This window comes from Coturnix japonica, chromosome 2 (assembly GCF_054131305.1).
Source record: "Coturnix japonica strain WE chromosome 2, WE-NBRP24, whole genome shotgun sequence".
Lineage (NCBI taxonomy): Eukaryota > Metazoa > Chordata > Aves > Galliformes > Phasianidae > Coturnix > Coturnix japonica.
Genome location: NC_140664.1, coordinates 69,154,771 through 69,178,247, shown reverse-complemented (window position 1 = coordinate 69,178,247; position 23,477 = coordinate 69,154,771). Strand labels below are relative to the sequence as shown.

The 23,477-nt window shown below is 38.8% G+C and overlaps 1 long non-coding RNA gene across 10 annotated transcripts in view; it reads right to left on the bottom strand.

Annotated features, from left to right (window-relative positions):
* The window catches only part of LOC107309728 (uncharacterized), a 48,355-nt gene extending 26,152 nt beyond the window's left edge, over positions 1–22,203 (bottom strand). For 3 of the 10 annotated variants that reach the window (XR_014943543.1, XR_014943544.1, XR_014943541.1), the window contains exons 1-2: positions 19,952–22,066; positions 7,535–7,586 (exon numbers count right to left, since the gene is read on the bottom strand). This is a non-coding gene — a long non-coding RNA (uncharacterized LOC107309728). Of the gene's footprint in view, positions 1–3,375; positions 3,657–7,534; positions 7,587–16,211; positions 16,270–19,715; positions 19,852–19,951 lie in introns of those variants that run through there. The other 7 variants (XR_014943549.1, XR_014943545.1, XR_014943546.1 and 4 more) reach the window with 7 other exon arrangements.
* Between the last annotated feature and the right edge of the window lie 1,274 nt (positions 22,204–23,477).

Here is a 23,477-nt window from a genome sequence, read left to right as displayed (position 1 = left end):
GCCTAACTGCTTCAAGAGGCAATACTTCTGGTTTTATTTGTTTTGAATTAACTATTTGATGCCTCCTTGTTAACTGTCTATTGTGATATAAGAACTTCCATTCCCTCTGTGACCTGTCTTTGCTACTCCTGATTTTAGAAAGTTCTTGTCTTCCCTTCCACTACTATAGTGGATTTCTTTTTGGTTTTGCTCATGGATGCATGGTAAGTTTGTTTTCACTGTAATGTACTTTTAATTTAGCTGTTGATATGGAAAGACTTAAATGATATCAGATGTCTTTTTTGGTTAGTTTCAAGAAATATGGCTGTTTTGTTTCCTAAATTTTCTTCCTTTCACCTAAAATTATACAACTGCCCACAATTTCCAAGTTAACCTGAACAAAGTTAAAAGATGGAAGTATTACTATTTTTTTAACAGATAACCTTTGTTATTTGTGCAGTTGTTGCAATTAATAATATTTGCCTTTTCTAAGATAAAAGGTCAATGTTCAAGTTCTTCCTCACTGCTAGCAGGTGGTGAGCATCCATGGCTTATCCCACAGAGTGCAATCAGTGCACCACCTGACAGTACCCTCCCAGCTGCCTTGCTTCATGGGATCACAGTGTGCAAGGTTCTCAGCCACTTGCTGCAGTAGTGCTGACCACTAGTGCAGCAGTGCTACATCTTCCAAGGAGGCTGGAATTTACAGTTTCTCTCTGAACAAACTTCTGGACAAGGTACATCTGCAGATCTGTGAAACTGCATTGCATGTAGAATAACTGTGAAGGCCATTGCATGGGGCACACCAACTCCAAATTCAGGGAAATAACTTAAGAGTGCTACCAGATGGATTTGCCATTTTTTCCCTTGTACATTTCATCTTGATTGATGGAACTGACCTTGTCTGAGTGTACCCTGAAAGGCTGTCAGTTCAGTAAGCAAGAAATTTAAGATAAAAGGTACTGACTTGTAACTGCACTTGCAGCAATGAGTGCTAACCAGAAGAATAAAATCATAGAATCACAGAACCATGGAATTGTAGAGGTTGGAAGGGACCACTGAAAATCATCTAGTCCAACCCCCCTATTAAGACTGTTTCCCTACAGTAGGTTGCAGAGAAAAACATCAAGGTGAGGTTTTAAGTATCTCCAGAGAAGAAGCCTCAACCTGTCTGGACATTCTGTTCCAGTGCTCTGTAACCGTCAAAGTAAAGTATTTTCTTGTGTTCATAAGGTATTTCCTGGGTTTCGGTTTGTGCCTGTTGTCTCTGGGCTTCCTCTTCCGATACTTCATAAGCATTGATAAGATACTTTCTCAGACTCTTTTCCAGTCAGAGCAGTCCAAGATGTCTCTGCCTTTTCTTGTAAGGGGGATGCTCCAGGCCTCTAACCACCTTTGTGGCCCTCTGCTGGTCTCTAATTTTCCTGTTTTTCTTGAGAAGCTCACAACTGGGCAAAGTACTCTAGATATCACTTCATCAGGGCAGAGTACAGGGGGAGGATCATCTTTTTTTGTTCTGTTTGCCACACTCTTTTTCATGCAACCTAAGACACCACTGGTTTTCCTGGCCACAAGGGCACACTGTTGCCTTGTGGTCAACTGTTGCCCATCAGGATATCCAGGTCCTTCTCAGCAGAGCTCCTTCCCATCAGGTTGGCCCTTAACCTGCACACGGTTTTTATTCCCCAGGTGTAACACTTTACATTTATCCTTGTGAAGCTCATAAGGTTACTCTCCACTAAGCTCTACAGCCAGTCTAGATCTTGCACAGCCAGAAAAAGGCTGTAAAATATATGTTTCTGGAGGAAATTAAAACTTGGGGAAAAAAAATATATTTTTTTTTTTTCCTGAATTTACATACTTAAATAGCCAGAGGAATATATTTAAATGCCAACTTGCATTCTTGTTCTGACAATGGTATAACTGGGGTATTATTAGTATGGTTGCACGGCTGAGCCTTGCTAAGAAAATACACCATCTATTTTATTTTAAACTTTTGCAATAAAATATTTCAACAGCAGTGCATAAGCAAACTGTAGGAACTACCTTCATTTTCCTTGAAATGTGCCCTGTGTTATAAAATGCACACAGGGCTATATAAAAGAGCCATTACAGACTTTGCTGGCTTGCCCAAGACAGCTTTAATAAATGGAAGGGCCCAGTTCTATTTCAGGTCAGTAGAAGGTTATGCTGTTCCCCCATGAAACACACTGGAAGGGTCATAAACACCATCCACCTAAGAGCGTTTAAGACAGTAATCGTACATTTACTGTGAGGCACAAATGAATGAAATCCTTCTTTTAACAGCCTTTCAGTATCTCATGAGGGACTATAAGAAAGAAGGGGACAAATTCTTTAGTAGGGTCTGCTGTGACAGGACAAGGGGAATTGTTTCAGACTAAAAGAGGGAAAATTTAGACTGGATATGAGGAAGAGGTTTTTTTTATGGGAAGGGTACTGAAACACTGGAACAGGTTGCCTAGAGCAGTGGTGGAAGCTTCGTCCTTGGAGGCATTCAAGATCAGGCTGGATGGGGCCCTGAGCAGCCTGATCTAGCCATAGATGTCCCTGTTCAATGTAGGGGAATTGGACCAGATGACATTTAACGATCCTTTTCAACTCAAAACAATTATTTGATTCTATGATATGCTGAAATAAGTCTTTGCTAAGCTGCAGGCTTCAATTGTCAATATTAAAACCTACAGCCAGAAACCAAGATGGAGAACATGTCTTGTCTGCATTTTGGATAGGATAGGGCATTTTTGGATACGAAGCATGTTAGTTAAGCTTCAATCTTTAGGTGACTGCTTTTTTGTCTCTTAGAAATAACAGTGCTCCTCTTGCCTGCCTGAGGCCATCCCTTGTCACTCACCAAGGACTGGACCTTAGGTATTCTTTGGTAATCCTTTCTCAAGTCTGCCTTGTGAGATGAGGACAACAGGCACGTAAGTGAGAGACTAGTTGTTTGGGATATTCTGTGTCTTCAGCAGCCAGTTATATCTGACTAAGATGCTCCTACATATCTGCTTTGGTGTCCTCCTCAGGACTTTCAAAACAGTACTTCAGTAGTACAAACCAGAGAGTAAGGAATAATTCCTTGTCCGTAAGTGACTTTTGTTTAATGTTCTAGAACAACCTTATTGCAACATCATGGTGGTATCTTCCAAACCCAGCTCTTTATAAAGGCTGTATTGTATGCCAGACTGATGTTAACACGCATAATTTAAATGATGACACAATCAAAACTTCTGCTCTAAAATGAGGAAATTAAAAATACCAAAATATTATCATTCTTCTTGCCAGTGAGAACAGCTGGCAGGATGGGTTTACTGAACAAAACTTTGGCCAGCAGACATGGGTTATCGTTTTCACAGACTTTCCCTCTGAAGTACAGGATTAACAAAACATGCTATTTTATTTTTATTTTGAAATTGGAGGGTTTGTGCCTTTCATCTGGTGAAATTTAGCATAAAAGTGAAAATAATATCAAAGTTACAGGCGTCACAGGGAGGCTGTTAATGTGGGAACAAAGGGCATTTGGCCAGTTAAAATAATAAAAGGCTATACAACTTTCCCAGTGATGGCTGAAGCCCAATTATTACTTTCCAAGTAGAGCCACAATATTCCTTTCCAGATTATGCGGTTTGGCATGATTCAGAATGAGTAAACTTGCTTTCCTACAAGGGAAAAAGATAATTAACAGAAAAAAAAATAAGGTCATGCAGCATTATGTTTTAAATAAGCAATAATACACCATGGGATGTACATTAATCAGTCAATATTAATATACCCTGGACAGGCTGAGGCAGAGGCAAAACAGTTTCTCAGCATACAAAAAGATACATATGTTATCCTGATAAAACTTGCACCTATGTGCAAGAATGAAAGGCAAATGTATACTGTATTTCCTAACTAGGCATAGGAAGGGAATGTGGATTCAGTGCTCACGTGCATAGTACTCAAACATCCTTCTTGAGAAACACACTTTCTACTAACATTATATACTTTAAAGCAATGTGTGGTTTAGTTATTTTCCTTTTGTTTGAACACCTGTTTTTTTGTTTTGTTTTGCTTTTACTGTGCTGCTGCTGAAGGCAGAATGGTTTGGAAGATTCTCTTTTTCTTAATTTGTTAAAAGGGCTTGCAACCAAGATACTCACACAGAAAGGCACTCATAGTCTGTTCTTACTTATAGTAAACAACTTCTCAGGACTCTGGAAGTGACATAAAGCCTTCAAACCTGGAAATAAACTAGCAGGATTAGAAAAACAAAAGAACAATTTCCAATTTGGAAGAGAATGTGCAAATGAATTGTAAGGGTTGTTTTTTTTTTTCTTTTCACTGTTTTTCAGCAGTGTTTTTTAAATGAACAGAATGTCCAGCTGAAGCCCAGAAGGAGGGGCTGGTAACACAGGGTAAACATGTAGCATGGAATCTTAACTTGAGCCAGCAGTGTTCTCTTGCAGCTCGGAAAGCAAATGGTATCCTGGACTCCATCAGGAGAGGGGTGGCCAGTAGGGGTAAGGAGGTGATTATCCTTCTCTACTCTGCTCTTGTGAGGCCCCATCTGGAGTACTGTGTCCAGGTATGGAGCCCTCAATACAAGAAAGACATAGAGCTATTGGAGAGCGTCCAGAGGAGGGCCATGAAGATGGTAAAGGGGCTGGAGCACCTGCCCTATGAGGTGGGCTTGTTCAGCCTGGAGAAAAGAAGGCTGTGGGGTGACCTCATTGCAGCCTTTCAGTACCTGAAGGGTACCTATAATCAGGAGGGGATTAAACTCTTTGAAAGGGCTGATAATAGTAGGACAAAGGGAAACGGTTTTAAGTTGAGGGAGGGAAGATTTAGGTTGGATGTTAGGGAGAAGTTCTTTACTAGGAGAGTGGTGAGGTACTGGAACAGGCTGCCCGGGGACATTGTGGATGCCCCGTCCCTGGAGGTGTTCAAGGCCAGGTTGGATGGGGCCCTGGGCAACCTGATCTAGTAAATGTGGAAGTTTGGTGTCCCTGCCAGGAAGGGGGGTTGGAGCTTCATGATATTTGAGGTCCCTTCCAACCCAGGTCATTCTGTGATTCTGTGTGATGGCAGCAGAATGAAAACAGCCCTGCTGAGAGATCTACTTATTGCTCAGCTAATTATGCTGTTCATGAGAAAGCAGCTTGATATGCTGGGAGGAAGATGAAAAAAAGTCAAACTTCAAAAACAACCTGGGAACCACTCCCATCACCTGAAGCTTAGACCACACACCTGAAGGGAGGAACGCACATCCAGTCCCAGTACAGATTATGAATATCCTTATCTTCCTTTCACCTCTACCATTTCGCAGTTATTTTATGTACTTACAGAGGGTGTTTGTAAGGGAGGAATTGCTTTTTCATTTCCTGCTTCTTCAGTAGTTAAAATAACCCATGATATCAGAAACTTTAATGAGCTGCAGGGCATCTCCTGCATTACTGTCTCAAGTTTGGTCCAGTCCCAGCCCCACACAGGTGTCCTTGCTCTGTGAAGATCCCACACAGTCATCTAAACAGCCCTCCCTGCTATAGTTGTGTGGGTGAAGGAGGGGGAAATGCGTGTGCAGAGGATGGAAGAGTTTATTTGTGACCTGCTGTATTGTTCCAAGAGTCACTTATAAATTACATGCCTTTAAGTTAATCTGCAAGTCAATAACTGATTGTTTACAGCACTCTGCCATCATCTACACAAGTTAAGATATGCCCTGAAACACCTGATTTTAAGGAGTTACTTGAAAGACAGGAAAATCCTCATGAGCCATAGAATAGCTCTAAGTATTAAACCGATTCAAAGGAGGGGGGGGGAAAGAGGCCAAAAGCCTTGTATTGTGTAGACTCCATGATTTTAAACCGCTCCTTCCTCTGATAGACTGATTGGAAAGAGAAGGCAGCACTGGGACAAAGCTCAGAGAGAGGGGATGTCCCAGCTATCTGCATGGCTTGAGATCATCAGTGCTGTTGCACAGCCTCTACTTCTCAGAGCTGAACTTTCTGCACTTAGTTTTTGAATCAGCACATCTCTTGTGAAACTGCAACGTGTGAAATCCTTCTGCTGGACAGTAGAAGGAATAGAACAAGTAGAAGGAATAGACAGTAGAAGGAATAGAACAAGTATTTTTGCTCCTCAGAGTTTCATCACAAGTTCCACCATCACCTCTTTATCTAAAAACATACCTTAACCCTCTTCTCAAGACTGACTTGCCACGCTGAGGTTAAGGAATGGAGGTGTATAATTCTGTTGCCTAACAGATGATTTGTGCAACATAAGCATGAAGAAATGAAAATGATACATAAATACAAAGAAGGACCAAAAATTTCTATGCCTAAAGACAACTTCTGTATATTTCCATACTAATAAATCTACTTTAGGAAACAACAGGCTGATTTCACCTTAAATCGGGGGCTCCAAGAAATCTTTTGGAAAGGAACATATCACAGGAAATTAAGAGTAAATGACTGAGAAAATAAAACCTCTGTTTTCCATGGAAAATATTTTCTGAAATCTTCTTCATGTAAATGCCAAATGGGTTTTTACTTTGTATTAACTAATTAATGAAGCAAGCTTCTGATATGAACACAACCTTCTTAGCTTGGAAAATTTTTATTGATTTGAACATCAAAATGTTTTGCACAAGAGGAAAAGTCATTATTTTACACTAAAAAAAATGCAATATTTTTCATATAAATAACTGTTCAAGGGTGATTCTGTGCTCTGGAGCCCCACAAGCTGTTTAAAATAGCTTAACAACTGTTTTCTGCATAGAAAATTTATTAATGGTTAAATTATACCATGGAAAAAACACCTTGTCAAACAAGAATTCCATGTTTACCTGCAAAAACCACTATCCTTGCATGCAGCAGTTGTATCTTATTTTCCTTGTGTTTATGTTCTTGCAGTGCTTTCATCACCCTTGTGGTTCCATGTATCCTCCAGCACTATATTAAGCAATGCGACTGATACCTGTCATGTGTAGTTTAATTCTTTCTTAATTAGCCTAACACTTCTATCAGACTAAAATCAGTCATACAGCATTATCATCTATGGCATGTTTTACTTTGCATCATGTTTCTCTTTGTAAGGTGGTTTGTAAAGTGCTTTCCTTTGGCAACTCAGTAAGTCTACCGTTACTGAAAGGATAATGACAAAGCTATCTACCACTTTGGCAAATACTTTATTTAGCTAACTTCAACCAGCAAAAAGAAAGTGAATTAGGGGAAAAGGTGGCTTTCACATTAATCTTGTCAAGCCAGAATGATCATTTGGTTACACCTTGCTGAAAACATCTGGTGTCTGAACTTGTCTGAAATATTTCTTAAAAATCATGAGTCAGAGGTCAAATATAGTGATCTCTTCTAACAGAAATATCACCTCTTTTATTTCTGAAGCTACTAGCTTCATATGCTAAGATTATAAACATCATAGATCTTGGGATTTACAGAATCAGTGTCTTCCAAACTCACCTTAACGAAATGAAAAATAAGACTTCTTCCTCCCTTGATGAAAGTTATTATGTTAACACTGAAAAATGTCCACAGCTTACCTGCTTCATATACCAGCCATTAGTCCACAGCTACCAGCTCCACAGGAGTTCTCTAAAAAGAACATAACACATTAAAACATTACTAGAAACATACAAAAAATTTAATATGTTCACTCAACCACTTCAACATCAAAGAAGGTATTACGCAGCAACAGTCAAGGAGGGCACATTAAGGAGGGCACCTTTTAATAACTTAATAAAATAATCCTGCATAAATGCAAATTCTCATCCCAATAAGTAGATTCTCATCAATGTTAAAACTGACTCTACGTCTCAGCAATTCATTCCTTTCTGAATATATTTTCTCTTCCTAGATCTCTTTGAAAAGAAAAAGAAACGAAAAAAAAAAATGACATATTTTTAAAAGATTTATCTTTCTCCCTCCAAAAAATCCCTCAATAGCCTACTTCGTCTTCCTAATAAATAGAGAAGCTCTTCCTAGAAAGCATGACAATGCACAGCTCTTCTACTCTCTTCAATTTTACAACTGCAAGTATTTAAAATTTCGGGCTTCCATGACAAAATAAGAAAATTTAAATCCTTTTTCTAAGGATTCAAAGTTTCCAAATTCCCAGATACTGGAACTAATAGTCAAAAATCATTATGATGTTTACAAAAATCTCAATGTTTTTTAAAAGCTAATAGGTATAGATACTTTGTTCCAAATGTGTGACCTTTAGGATGGAGCCTTTACAACCAGACAGCATTGAAAAGCATTTTACTGGGAACAACTCTAAAAGCATTCAGGCAAATAAGCAAATATTAATTTATTTGAGACAGTCATATGAGGAACACATTTCAGTGGTACCCAAAACCACTTCTAGGAAATGACCTGTGAGTAATACTGTCTCTACATACCTGTCTGCCACAGAAACTACCAGAGAAGTATTTTGCTTTAGATGCCACTACTGTTTTCTTTTAGTTGTCTACCACTATTATGGTAGCAGCAAGCTGTGTGTTAAGATTTAGTTCCACATCAGAAAAGACGTTCAGCCGTCTGGGTAGTGAATGCAATCCCAAAGGCTTTTCCCCAGCTTCTCTGAGGAGGTGTTTGGTTGCAAAACCCCATATTCCTTTCATTTCACATTGAGAGACTCTGTAAGTGAGTTTGGGTTCTCCTGCTCTAGTATGTCTGAGAGTTTTTTCTTCAAGCCAAATAAAATACAATATTCAAACATCTCTGAGTGCATAAGATAAGCAAGCAAACAACAGCAACAGAACCACCACATTCCTAAGGTACTTTCTGCATTTAAATCATTACGCTCTCTCAAAACATATTTCCAAAAATTTCCTATTCTTTAAACATTCCCAGTGCTTTCAGTGTGATATTTCCCTTTGTCTCGCAATGATATTCTTTTATATTTTTCTATTGTGTTTGGCATCAGCTTATCCAAAACATGTATTACCTTTGGAAGAAGTACATTGAGAATACACACAGTTAAACTATCTTGGAAACATGTAATGTTGGCAAGAGAAAGATTAATAAAAAGACCACTATAAACTAGAAGCATATCAGTTGCAAGCAACATAGAAGATGATAGATCTAGATATGCGTGTTAGGTGACTGGGTAGTTATTAAGTTGTCACTGGGATACAACAGTGAGAAAATAAATGTAATGAAAGGATGGGCCACAATATTTCTTGCAGAGAAAGGTGAAACAGCTGTGCTTTAGTTTAAGGCACCTGAGGGATCTCAAATAGTTTTTTTTTCATCATGATCATGAAAGATGAAATAGGTAAAGAGCTGCAGTAATTACTAGGGAGAAGTTTTTGAGAGAAAGGCTGCACAATTTTACTTGTTTAATCTAGCAGAAACAAAAGCTGATACAGGAAATAATTATCCTCTAAAAAGCATAATAGACTGGTAAACAGCAGGCAAAGAACTATTTATTTACTCTACTGGACAATGTTGGCACAGGAACAAGTGGGTGTAATTTGTCCACAAATAAATGTAGGCTGGAAAATGGAAGGTTTCTGACTATAAAAGTGATGAGATTCTAGAGTAGATTTTTAATAGATGTAGTGGGGTGGGAAAAAATAAAACACAACAAAAAAAATCAATCTTTAGGCTATTTAATGATGAGGATCGCTAAGATCATGGAAAATTCTGGAGGCATATTTCTCATGTGGGTAAGAATTTTGATCATCCAGGAGATAGCTTCCAGCATAACTGTTGCCTGTTTTCTGAAATTGGACTATATACATATACACACATAACTATACAGAAATTAAACCATATTTATATTCAATCATATTTATGTATTAGAAATATTGCTTAAGCAAATGCCATCCATGTGTAGATGGTGTCTGTAATTACATTTCTGCTTCACAAAAAGAAAACAGTTTAACTTCATAAAAAGGTATCGCATTATATTCCAGTGTCTGGAAGCTGACTTTTCTAAATGGAAAGGCACAATCTGTCACATGCTAATTTTCTTTCTTTTCTGTTTTCTTTTTTATGCTTTACCTTCACGTTCTCAGCAAATCCAAGGAGCAGAAGGAAAAATTAAATATTGCAAGGGTAAAATCATAGAATAAAGATATTCCTCTACCAGTGCCAAAATATAAGCAAGTGATAGAATCCCACCGAAAACAGGGAAATGATAGCATACGTATATTTGAAAGTCATGTCAAGTGTATGTATAGTCATGAGTATATAATTATACACATATTTTCATCATAAACATTATCATTTACATTATTTCTTTAAGGCCACTTTAAAAAGGTTTACTGTGGAGGAAAATACATTATGAACTGGAGTATGCATAAGCTATTAGCTTATAGTTTATAACTTCTGTATAGGAAATTGATAATCACAGCCTGAACCCCTGATTAACCAGCTGAGGTGAGTGTCAGGTCAGCTGTGGGAGCACAGGTGAAGGTAATTCAGCTGTGCTCCCGGAACGGGTGGAGCCTGACTCCACCTCTCCTAGACTTCATTTAAGGGCTGACCACCATGACAGCAGATTCTTTTTTTTGGAGATTGCTCCTTTGTGGAGTTCAGGTGACCAGCCTCATCATTTTTCATCTATATTGAAGGCATCAGAATTGGTGAGTTTTTCCTATAGATAACCTTTGGCTATATATTACCCCACCATTCTTGTATTTTTTCCTACTCTACAACTTCCCAACAAATATTACAAAGCCACATCAAAACATTATATAATAATATATGAAAGTCACACTAGTTAATGTACTTGAAATTGGAGTACCACAGCTGTAATGCATAGAGGGCACAGAGAAACTCCCCACTTTGCTATTAGAGAAGCAGCACAATTATATAGGCTGGAAATAAGAGGCTACACTCCACCTGCTGAAAAAAAAAAAAATAAAAAAAAATCTAACAGCCCTAATGATGACAGGATTAAATTTGAGAAATCTAGATAAATAAGAAAAAAGCATGTCTATGTGGTGCATATGCAGTGTTAAACAAACAAACAAAAAAAGGCAAATTAATTCAATTATTGAAATGATTTTGATTAAAGTGACACAAGATTTTGATTGAAATTTTCCTATGCTGATCTATTTTTACATGATATTATTGAAATGTACTGTTTCTTTTCTGAAGATCTGAATGCCTGCCTTTTTTCCTCCAATAAAGGGCAGAAGTATGTATCTGGAAACAAATAGGCTTATAGATAGTTACAGATTTAAGGATAAACTGTCTGAAACAAAGCAAAAATGTACATTTTCATGCTTCTCCAGTTTTGTTGCTGACTGAAATCAAGTAGAACAAAGACATAGTAAAAATAATACGAAGTAATTAAAAACATGGAACTTAAATTTTGATTCACTTTAATTTGATGTTCTGCAGACGTCCATGAATGTCAGTTGTTGAAGTTTTTTCCACATGAAAAGGTGCCAATGAATTCCTTCTTCATGCATGCTTCAATGTCAGACTGCCACTCTACTGCCCTCTGTCACATGGCAACAAAATGTAGCAGCATATTGGCAGGTAGATTCAACCTCTACTGCCATACACCAGTTTTCACCTCTGGTGTCATAGAACAACATAATAGGAGGCATTACTTTTGGAAAGCCCTCATAGAACATTCAGGAAACTGGCAGATGGAAGTCATGCAAATCAAATTATGTTCTGTGACACATACATGTACAATGTTAGGACAGTGATTGGTTACTTCTTTATTATTATTATTAAAACATTTATTTTTTCTAGCACCTAATCAGAGCCTGAAACCACAGCTCATAGATTTGATTGTGTTTTCTCTCTTTTAAGTGCAATCATCAATCCAACGCTACATTTGCATTTTTGAAATAAAATAGGTAAAAGAATTGCAGTGAGGTTCTTCAAGGAAAGGCAGTCACATGTAAAATGTGAATCTTTCAGATTTTAGTTTGTAGCTTTATTCTGGCTGTTTTCTAAAAGTAATCTCAAAGTGGCATGTTGCTTCCTCGCATGGTGACTGTTCATCAGCCAGGTGAGAATCAACTCCCAAGAATAACTCTCTTGTTTTCCCTTCTTATGTTGCTTTGCATAATTGTACTGATGTTTTTTTATAAGAAGTGTGTTTAACATATAATAATGTAATTTTTTATTCTGGACTATTGTTATGAATGCACAGAAATTGTAGAAGTTGAACTATTAATCTACCAAGAACTTAATCATTGCAGAGGTGTGTACCTGCCAAGAGTCCTCAGGCCACTGCTATAGTGGAAAATGGAAGGACCTCACCAAATCCGAGAAGGTTGGGAATTTTTCTATATCAAATTATGTCAGTGTTTTAACACTTTATAGATAAACTAGACTGACTACTATGGTTTGGTACTCAGCCTTTTATTTTTCACTCCTGGTGCCCCCAGAGGACCACTCAAAACTCACTGAAGTAGTCAACTTTGTAACTTCTGTGTATGAGTGATACAGTCACCAAATTTTAAGTGTATATACACATAAATATGTATGTGTATATTTATTCCCAAGTACAGAGTGAGCTTATTCTTATTGCTCTTAAGGACAAGAAATTCATAGTAAAGTCATTATTTTCCTAGTAACGTGGAGGTATGCACAAATATGTATGTGGCATAGACACACAAAGAGTATGCAGGTAACACTTTTGTTAAAGCTTCTCAGTGTTTCTCACCATGATGTTGTTCTGTGCTGCCTACAATACTACCAGGCTTGACCATCCAAAGACTTGGAATGCAGTGGTAGTGATGCAAAGCTGCTGGTAAGGGTCTGGAGAAGCCCAGTGGATATGGCTTGAGTGAGCAGAGGGATTGTGACAAGAAGGTTGGTATGCAGAAAGAGGAAAATGTTGAGATTCAGAACTGTTAACAGTATGTGGCACCAGATTTCCTCTGTGCTGAAGACAAACCCACTACTGAGCAAGAATTCAGCCTTTTTTCCTCATTTCCAGGAGAGCCTGCTCATGGTTTTGCACATGTAGCGCTGATGATGGGAATACAAACTTCCTATGGGATTTTCCTCTGATACTCCTCACAGTTCCTATCTTTCTTCCATCATTTATCATTTTCTTAGCCCAGATCATGGACTTTCTTTAATTTCTTTAACTTCCTTGTCCAGCTCATGGAGTCAGTGCAATGAACTGCACATAACTTCTGGCAGACTCCAGATCAGGAGTGTCATTCTATTGGGGTTGACTACTAACAACACAGGAGAAGGCTGTTGCTGGATTAAATGCCTATCAATCATGCATCATTTGGTGTCAAGCATCCTTTTGCACACTTCCTGTCAAATGATTTACAGTGGGGTCTCAGTATTCACTGGATCTCCCTTTTCCAAGTGATCCAAGTCTCCAGTCCAATAAGAAGCCTGTTAATGATGGGGGTTCTGCTGGATCACTGATAGTTATGAAAAAACTCCAGGACCCTACTATCCCTGTGCCTCACCTTCTGATAACAAGACTTGATCTCTGCCACTCAGTGATACCTTCCATTCATATTCCATCTTGGTTTCTGTCTCAGCTAACTTGTATTTCTCCTGGATTTTTGACATCTTGGCTTCTGCATACAGCACCATTCAGGTAAACATGTGCAGGGCCTATCCACATTGGCCATCATCAGTCTTCTGTGCTTTGATCAAAGACCTCATCATTCCCTCCTCATTCTCGGTAAAATATCTCCTGACTCATTTCTAACTCCTTAATTATGCATAGAGCTCCTGAACCAAGCCACTGCTTATCAGCTATTTGACCAGATTCAAAAATCCTGGTTTGCTCCCTGAAACTAAGTCGAGATCTATCTCTCTTGTTCCTTTTCTTCTAATTTAGACTGAAGATTTTTTTCCAGATCTAGTGTGCCACACAAGGCTGTGTGCAGACACTCACTGGTCTTATGTTCTATGTGTAATTGATCCTGCAACATTTTCAACAAGTCCTGTAGGGACCTATTTATTTCCCCTTCTGCTTGTCTATTGAAATACTTATCCTTTTGAGGTGCCATCAGAACCACTCTTAAGACAGCACACACTGTGGCTTCTTCTTTTCCCAACCTTTTTCTGCTCCTTAGAAAGGGCTGCAATTCTTTCTGCTACAGCACTAGGATCATGGTAATTGTTCTGAACCCAAGTAATTTCCACTAGGGAGGACATACATTACACTTTTCCAACTTCTCAGTAACAGGGGAGCAGTCAAGCACTGGCTTTTCCTGGGGCAGCCATGTCTTGCCACTGCTTTTACCTCTTGAGAGTATAGGCTTCCTGGTGTATAGCCAAGAGGTTGCTTCCTGATTCTCCCTGCCTGCATTTATCAGGTGGAACATCAGCACCCCTCATACCTCTCCCAGTTTATAGCCTTCCTGGTGTGTAGCTGAAAGGTGGCCTCCAGATTTTCCAAGAAGATTCTGCCAACTTTGGCAAATTAAAATATCAGATCCCGTCCAAGAAGAGAGGGAAGGGTGACCCTTCATAAATCATCTTCATAAAATAAAGATTCATAAATCCACCTGGTTAGATTAAGGTAAAATGATACTCGCGGTCCAAACACAATCATCAGTTTTAATGAGAATCTCTGTACTATGATAACCTTTGAGGAACAGGCACTCTTACAATTATGTCTATCTAAGCTGTGCAGCAAAGTGTGTGATTTCATAAGAAATCAACATAAGCCTTGCATTACATAACAATTTTATGTGGGAAAAATAAAGAAGAGAGAGAGATGTAGGGTGTTGTGGGAAGACAGAAAGGTGGAAGGTAAAAGGAATCGCCAGTCCGTGTTCCAGCATTTGTCAAGCCAATAGGGGTTTCCTCAGTCTGAGAGCATTTGTCCAGAAGTTCCAAAGTACTGAAGTTTCAGCTCCCCCCCACGACCTTCTCCTAGGCATCCTTTTATGCTATGCCTGCTAAATTTATGTATTTTGTCATCAACAAGATGACCACAAACAAGTTTGCAGTCAAAACTTTTACAGTGAACACTGGAGATTTGGACAGAACTAGTTGACCACTTCTCCAACTACCTCTTCAGCCTTTTGGCATGGCTATCGTCTCATTAGGTGTCTGAGACAATTCCAGGCATACCACAGAGAATGTGTTTTTCGTTGGTCTGCTACAGTTCTGAGAACTCAGCACTTCAGCAAGTCAGACTCAATTGTCAAGCATTTGGGAGATGAAGTGCAGCTCATAAAAAGGTCTGTTTTAAGTTGTTGCCTAGAACCGAGGTCTGTGACAGAGAAGAAACTTTAACTCCTAAATATATTAAAACAGACACTGAATGAATGTCAATAAAGTTGAAACTGTATGCAATTCATAAGCAGCTCAGGCCAGTTAGTTTGCAAAACTGTCCCTAAGGAACAGGTAGGTGATAAGTTTGATACAGAAAAGGGTAGAAGAAAATTATTCCATTTTAGAACGAGAACCACAATAATCCATGCTGACTCTGTGCATAATACTAGGTATCATACAACACTTAGAGGAAAGGCAAAAATAGTATTTTTGCTTGCCCTTGTAAATGAAACACAGTTGCTTAGGATAATATGTGATGTATAGTCTACTTATAGGTATTACTGTGCCAGGGCATAGTTAGTTATATTGCTGTGCATGAATGTACATGTCAACAAACAATACATTGGGTCACAGGAACTGTATTCCCATCTCAGAATTGACTGATAAGTCCTTTATAATGAACTTTTTTCCTGTTTTTTGCTTTTTGTTGTTTTGTTTGTTTGGTTGGTTTTTGTTTTAGTGTTTAAATCAGAAGAATCATGGAATTGCTCAGGTGAGAAAAGACCTTAAAGATCATTGAGTCCAAATACAACCTGACCATACTACCCTAACTCTAACAACCCTCCGCTAAATTTTTGAGCACCACATCCAAATGGTTTTTAAACACATCCAGGGATGGTGACTCTACCACCTCCCTGGGGAGCCCATCCCAGTGCTTAACAGCCTTTTCTGTAGAGAAGTTTGTTCTGATATCCAGCCGAAACTTAACCTGGTGCAACTTGAGGCCATTTCCTCTCATCCTGTCACCAGTGAGAAGAAACCTACCCCGCTCTCACTGTAAGCACATTTCAGATATTGAAAGAGAGCAATAAGGTCTCCCCTCCCATCCCTTCAGAAGTGTGCAGTAGACAGGTTATCTCCCATCCTCCAAGACCTTCAGCATGCCTCCTTCTCCCCTAGACAATCAACCAGACAGTTCCCACTTTTGGCAATTACATCCATTCCCCAGGCTACATAAAGTTTCACAACACCTTTCACTACCTGCAGATCAGAGGAATGACTCGCTGCTACATCACTGCAGACACATTTTGAGGGAACGCTGGTGGCAGAAGGAATAGAAATGAATGAATATGAGAAAAGCCTTTCCAATTGAATGTTTCACTGAGTGTAACTGCATGTAATTCAACACTACATACAATACCACACAATTTCTGTAAAATATTTAGTATAAATGAATAGTACAGTGGCAGTCCTACAGGCAAATAAAATCAAATTTGGAGTTGGGGAGGTTGGGGTTGGTTGTTGTTCCATTTTTATTGTTTATTATTTTTGCTTGTTTGATTTTAATAACTGCATTTCCCAATTTAGTATTTTCCACTGGTACTAATTTATAGTATGGGTTCTGACTATCCATGTCTACCTGCAGATGTGGTATACAGTCGCAAATAGGCTTCTGCATGCAATTTGTTGGGTAACATTCAAGACAACACGTGTGACAGAAATAGAGTTAAAAATACTTAAGGAAAAAAAAAGTCAAGTTTTCAGGCACTCATAGGTCCATATTTTGAACTCTAATTTAAATTTTCTGTTCATTATGAAAAATTCTAACATAATAAGGAGTTTGACTTGATTTGAGCACACAATAAGCTCTGATGGTATGAGAACAGGGGAAAACCATTACCTTCACTGCAATTCTCATTTTGGAATCTATTTTGCACGTTTTCTCAGTCATAAATCATTCAATTTTCAGAACTTTTGATAACTTTGCAGAAGTGTAGATAAAAGCACAGAGCAGGTATACATTTATAGCTCATGAAGTGAACAGATGCTGTGAGAAGTGATGCAACTATTTTAAAGTCAAGGTTTATATATATATATACATATATGTTACCTATAATATAAATTTAACTAGCAATACTGTTTACATCTATTACATCCAGTAGCTATTGTATGGCAGTAAAAAGTTGGTAAACTGTCTAGGTATTTCAGATATATTTATGAACTCATTTGGATTTTTTTTCTGTTTAAAGCTGAGCTTTCTGCATTGATTTTGATGTTTTGGAAGTGCTGTTGTTATTCTTTTAAGTTACTTCAGTCTTACTGTACTCCTAAGATTTCTGTCTGGGAATAATGGTGTGAATTTCATAGCAGACAGAGTGCACAGGAATCTGGAGAAGCTTTGTGCATAGCTATCAATAATGCATCTCTCTGTATTCTCAGGGGATCATATTTCCATAGGCAGCTACAATTAATTCAAAGAAGCCGTAAGATGGAAAACAAACAAAACATGGTGGGCTCTCCAACTCTCAGGGCTTTCGTCCAAGCAGATGCAATCATTATAGATCAGAACTTACATGTTTTAAAGTAGCTAATAAGAATGCAGAATTGTTGACCAAGTGAGCACAAATATTATCAACAAAACTACAGTCAAGAAGGACCCTCCCATTTGTGAATAAACCTATCCTGTGTTGCTGGTTCAAGTATCCTAGTGAACAGAAAACATCCTTGGTTCAGCATTTTGTCGGATATACTGGACTGGACTCTTGTAGTTAAACAAGAAGAAAACAACACTTCTTTTCTTTTTTTTTTGTCACTGGCACATGGAGTCTTGCCAAGAACTTACTGGTAGAAGAATGGGCTCCAAGAGATTTTTCATGTGTGTGTCTGAACAATGATCAGTGTCTAGAGGTAGGTGAGGGTGTGGGTCCAGCAGAACACAATGAAGGAATTTTACTCAAGTGAATAATTCTGTATAATTGGAAACTCATGTGAAGAACTGGTACGGCCCTAATTTTGCATGATATGGTATAGACATGTAAAACACAATGAAAACGTAAGCACAAAATCAGACTAATACATCTTGCAATGTAATGTAGATTAACCGTTGAATACAGTTGTTAAAATTAGTGACTTTGTATTAGAAGTTTAATACTCTGCCATGTATTTCACCACAGACAATGAATGCTATAGCTTAAGCCCTTCATCTGTAGCTGCACTCAATTAGCTATAGACATATCAGGAAATACATTCATGATGCATTTTGCTATATTATATGGCTTTTATGCTTTTTATGGGTTTATATCACAAATATTCACTTTGTGATTCCCATGGTTGAAAACTTTTTAATGTTTTTATCCTCATTAGGTTGTGCAGTCTATCCTATAGGCAGACTGGCTTCTTTGAAACATCTACCAGCCCAAAATGCAGGGCTTACTTGCTGAGGTTCTCCACCTTTTCAGAGTACTTTGAGACAGTGTGACCTCACAGCTGACCTCACCTCTGAGGGCACTCTCTTACATCCTCTGGTCACTTATATTGACAGACAGCAACAGACTTGGCCAGCGCTGCATGTTTTGAAAGATGAGGACAGTGTGGAGCATTGGGAGAAAGCCAATGGCTTTTCAGTAATACAGAATGAGTTAGGAGACTCCAAAGTGAATCAGAGTACAACTGGTATCAGGCCCTGAGATGAAGGCTTCAAGAGTATTTAAACTCTGTGTTAGACCTGCTATGCATCTGCTAATGAGGACATCCAGCATCCCATGACAAGCCACTGTTTGCTGACTGTCACAGCAGATAAGTCTGGTAAAAAAAATCTGATTTTAAGGACTCTCTAGATCCAAAATGATTAACAGACCCTAATGTCAAAGCAGTATACGAGGCTACGTGAATATGGTAATAATTATAATCACATAAATAACAACAGAACTTTGCACTCAAAGTCTTGTTTGCGTGATCCTATAGCTGTTATCCCAGTGGATGTTATATTTGTGTACACAAAACCATAAAATACTCATGAAACAACTAAACCAAAACATCTAGTTGCATTCTGAAAAATTTGGTCTGAATCTTTTGGGTTTTTTTCCACAGCAACATAACATTGGTTTTACACTTTCACCAGAGTTTCAGTCTTTGCTCTGTGCAAGGATTTTTCTTTGTTAAACTGTGGATGCCGTGGGAATATGAAGAACTTAAATATCGCACTGAATGGACTACTTAATTCCAGACAGAGTAGTAACTTCAAAGTATGCTGTCTGAGAAAAACTGTCTGCTAAATCACCTTAATTAATAATCTAAAATTCAGGATTTTTTTCTGTAATCAAATTCTGTGCTCGTCTAGATTCCTTTGTTATCACAGCTCAAGCTATAGAAAAACCCTCTGCCTTTTATACCTCTGGAGAACAGTATTCACTCATGTACAAGAAATTTAGAAATGCAATAAACAGTGCTGTAAAAGACAATATCTGCAATCCAAAGGCTTAAATAACATTATTATTTGTATATAATAGGATCTTATTTAATAATGTTACAGTCAAAGCTGAGTAAGAAACAAATTATTTTTGTTTAGCAATTCTATGTTTTTTGAACTAAAAAAATAACAAATTTTATATAGGCTTTCTTGTTCAGATCTAATGTGAACAGATACTGAAATACCTAATTAGATGTCATGAAATCACTCTGTGTCATATAATTATGTGCTATGAACATGCATTTTCCCCAAAGAAATACAACACAGTCGTACAAGTAAGAAGAAATATTGCTTACCTTCCTTAGCAAATACTCCATGGAGGCAGAGTAAATCTGGTCATAAAAGGAAAAACAAGATTGATGTGTATAACTCACACACATACAGACAACAGACACAGTCTTCTCCAGGAGGAATGCCTGTTGTAGCCTTCAGTGCATGTTTCTTACTTATCCACACTGTAGTCAAACTATGCTTAAAATACCATTCCATGGCATTGCTATAGGCACCAACGTGCTGCATTAATGGTACTTACTGTTCCAGAAGTCACGCATTGTCCTATAGAAAATATACACTCCAAAACCAGGATTTGAGCAGACTGTGGCAAAACACTGTGCCTGGCTTGTCAGAGAAATGTTGCTTTCAGTGATCAGCACATACTCACAATGCATCCTATCCTTACCTCCTATGTACGTGCATGCGTATGTACACACACTCATTTAAAGAAAGAGTCGCAGCCTATCTCTCACAGCCTCATACTGATTGCTGGATAAGGGAAAAATCTTGTTAGAATTACACATAGCCATCTCCCTTGACCATGACTTTTGCACATATTTCTCATGTCGTGCAACCAAGATGAGTGACGCTTGCAATCATTTATAACACGGACACAAGTGATTATTCACATAAGGCACTGAACTCATTTTGGCTTCCCCTGTGAGAGAGTGCAGTGCTACTGCTGCAGCAGCAGTCGCTGTGCTGTTACTCATTTGCTGCAGTCTTTGTGCAGTAGTACACGTTATAAACAAATTAGTAACACAATAACATCCAATACTCAGCAACCAAAGAAAATGATGGAGAATCAATCAGATCCTGTGGCAGGCATGCAGATGGGCTGTAAAAACATTTAACAGGAGATAGATTTTCCTGTGCTGTCAAAGTTAAAGGCACCAAAAGGAAGCATATACTGAGGCATTTTTCTTCCTCTGTGATATTGATCCAATGCCAGACGTACTGAAGCACAATGGGCATACAGTCAACCTTGGTAAATTAGGTAAATTGGAGATCATTTGACGGTATTCTATTGTTGCTATTGTAATCACCGTAATTTTCACTGGTAATGGTGCTTCATGATGAAGTGCGGCTCTCACAGGATAATTGTGAAAGGTATCGAAAGACTCGGGGTGCAGCATCTGGTTTTAAAAGCTCTTCAGATTCAAATTGGCATTTTACTTTATCTTGAAAATTTATTAGAGATTCAGATCATGCCAGTTTAAATGGAAAGGTGAAAGCAGGGTAATTTCAATCTATGAATTATTCAGATTCAGACTGGTGAAATTGCCATCCATGAACTGATTCCCTGACAGTTTCTTGCAGAGCCTCCATTATGCTTGTCATTTTTATTTCTTTATCTACGATCTCTCTCTCAGTTACTGCGCTTGTCCCTTAGGGCTGTGCTTCACAAACCAAGTATTTCAAATTGGCAATAACCTAAGCGTGTTGCAGTCTCCAGTCGCAGTCTCCACAGGCTGTCTTTTCCAAATCATTAAAACCCACATCCACAATGGTGTCTGATAGGCTCTTCAATTAGATGAATTACATAAAAAATAAAATATAAAAAATAAATGGGAAGGGAAAAGGGCTTCGTAGCGAAGAAGAGTCAGGTTCCTGTAGCAGTCCAGCAAATAAAGTGATGCTTTGTGCTGGCTCCTTTGTTGTCAGCGTAACCCGTTCTAGCTGCATAGCATCACGCAGAAAGAAACAACTGTTAAGGCAGGCTGACTTCGTGCCCTGGTTTCCAGCAGAAGCAGATAAGGGCTGCGTTACCAACAGACTTATCTACGCAAATACCCACGCTGAGAGAGCGCGAGAAGTAGCTTCTTTCAGGCAAGGAGAAGCAGACGCAGTAGTAGTAGCAGTTGTAGCAACTGTATTATTAGAAGGAGAAGCAACCAGATAACGGGAACTGTTTCATTCTCACAGACTTCAACCCATGCAGATTGCAGTCCCAGAGCCTCTCCACTTGATGGCTGATTGTATCGCTGCCAGTTGCCTGCTGCCCTGTATCCCGAAGAACTGGGACTGATTTAGGTCAGAGTCTGGTTGCTTGCTTGAGGTTTGCTACACTGATGTAAGAAATTGCAGTAAATTGTATTACCCATATGCATGGCCCTGGAACACCAGCACAGCTTCGGAAGAGGAGCACATGCAAAGGCCTCAGTCAGGCAAACAGAGACCAGTGCCACCATCTCCATGGTCCTGTGGCTGCAGGTGTATCGTCACGGCACGAAGTAGGAGAGCAGCTTTCTTCCTCAGCGGCAGCGTGGGCACCAAGCTCTGCACAGTCTCTGCTCAGCCGAAAGCACTGCCAGGCTGGAGCCAGCATATCCAGGCTGCGTGTCTGCTCCTGCGCTAACACCGGGAAAATGTCTCTTGGACAGAAAAAAAAAAAGACGAGAATAAAAAATCTATGCTGCTTTGTTACTGGGTCTATGCGTCTGCTTTGCCGCACTGCGACTAGAAAACTGCAGCACTAAGAGCTCTGGCAGTTGCGATAATGTAGAAAGCAGCAGCTCTGTGACACAGCAGTCAGCTGACTTGCAGTGTTATCATTCAATGTCCTCTATAGAATAAGGCCAGTTTCTAAGGTAGAGCCAGAAGGATGACCTTGAATACAAAAATTGGGCTAGACAAAGCGTCTGATGTCTCATACACCTGCACATTATTTTGGGGTGATATGCACCATTTGCGTCAGGAGCTGCAGGTCTTTAGTGGTCTCTTCTCCCTTCCTCCCTTCCTTCTCCATTTTCAAAACAGAAGCAATTTTCTTCCTACCACAAAACAGTCAATATAATAACATTTAGTTGATGAAAACACCATTAATAAGAGTTAAGTAAATTCTTTCTAAAATATTGCTTGCAAAGGAGATTTCTACAAGAGGAGTTGATGGGTTTGGGGTAGAGAAAAAGAAACTACACTCCTGGAGAGGGAAAGCAATTGAGTGAACACCTCTGAGCTGCAAAGGTTAATTAGCAAGAACTAGTTTCTGCAGTGTCATCCAGACATTTCACTGCCTAGGCTGATTTTCATGGTTCTGTGTAGATCCCAATTAAGTTCACTGGGAACATTTGCCTACTAATTCCTCTGGGAAGTTGGAGGGCAGAGATGTGAAGTGGGCAGATATGGGAAATGATCAGAATTTTGAATCAGCACCTCACCTCCACTTTGAGAACTGAGGATGTTGTGTATGCTCTTGAGTAACCACCATGTGTCTGCCTATCTAAGGGATACATAAAGGCTACATAAACTATCCATGTCCTAGATTGTTATAAATCAACTACCCAATAGTCACAGAAAGAATTTTAGGACAGCACAGCTTTCACTGATCTCAATGGACAAGCCATATTTACACAGGTCAGAACTTAATTGGTTCTCACTGTTATGTTACTATTACAGACTGTGCATTTCAGTGAGATGCTTTATAAATTCATTATAAGGTACTTGTAAAATCAAGTAAGCAAGCAAGCATTATACACCAACCTGGTATTCCTTGTTATAACTCTTCTTGTGCGAAATTACATCAGCATTATAGTGAACGAAAAACACAACTGTGCTGTAAGAAAGCGATTTGTACCAAATTTGTACCAAAAAAACAAACAAACAAAACCAACAGAACTTAATAAAACCATAAAGATGGCAAAAGCTGTGTTGCATCTTTAAGGAGCAGTTCTCTTAGACAACAGAGAACAGAGCATCTATGCAAAGACTGCACGTCCATTGCTATATTGCTTTAGGGAGTGAAATGTCTGTTCTCATACATCTCCAGTTAATGGATGACTAAT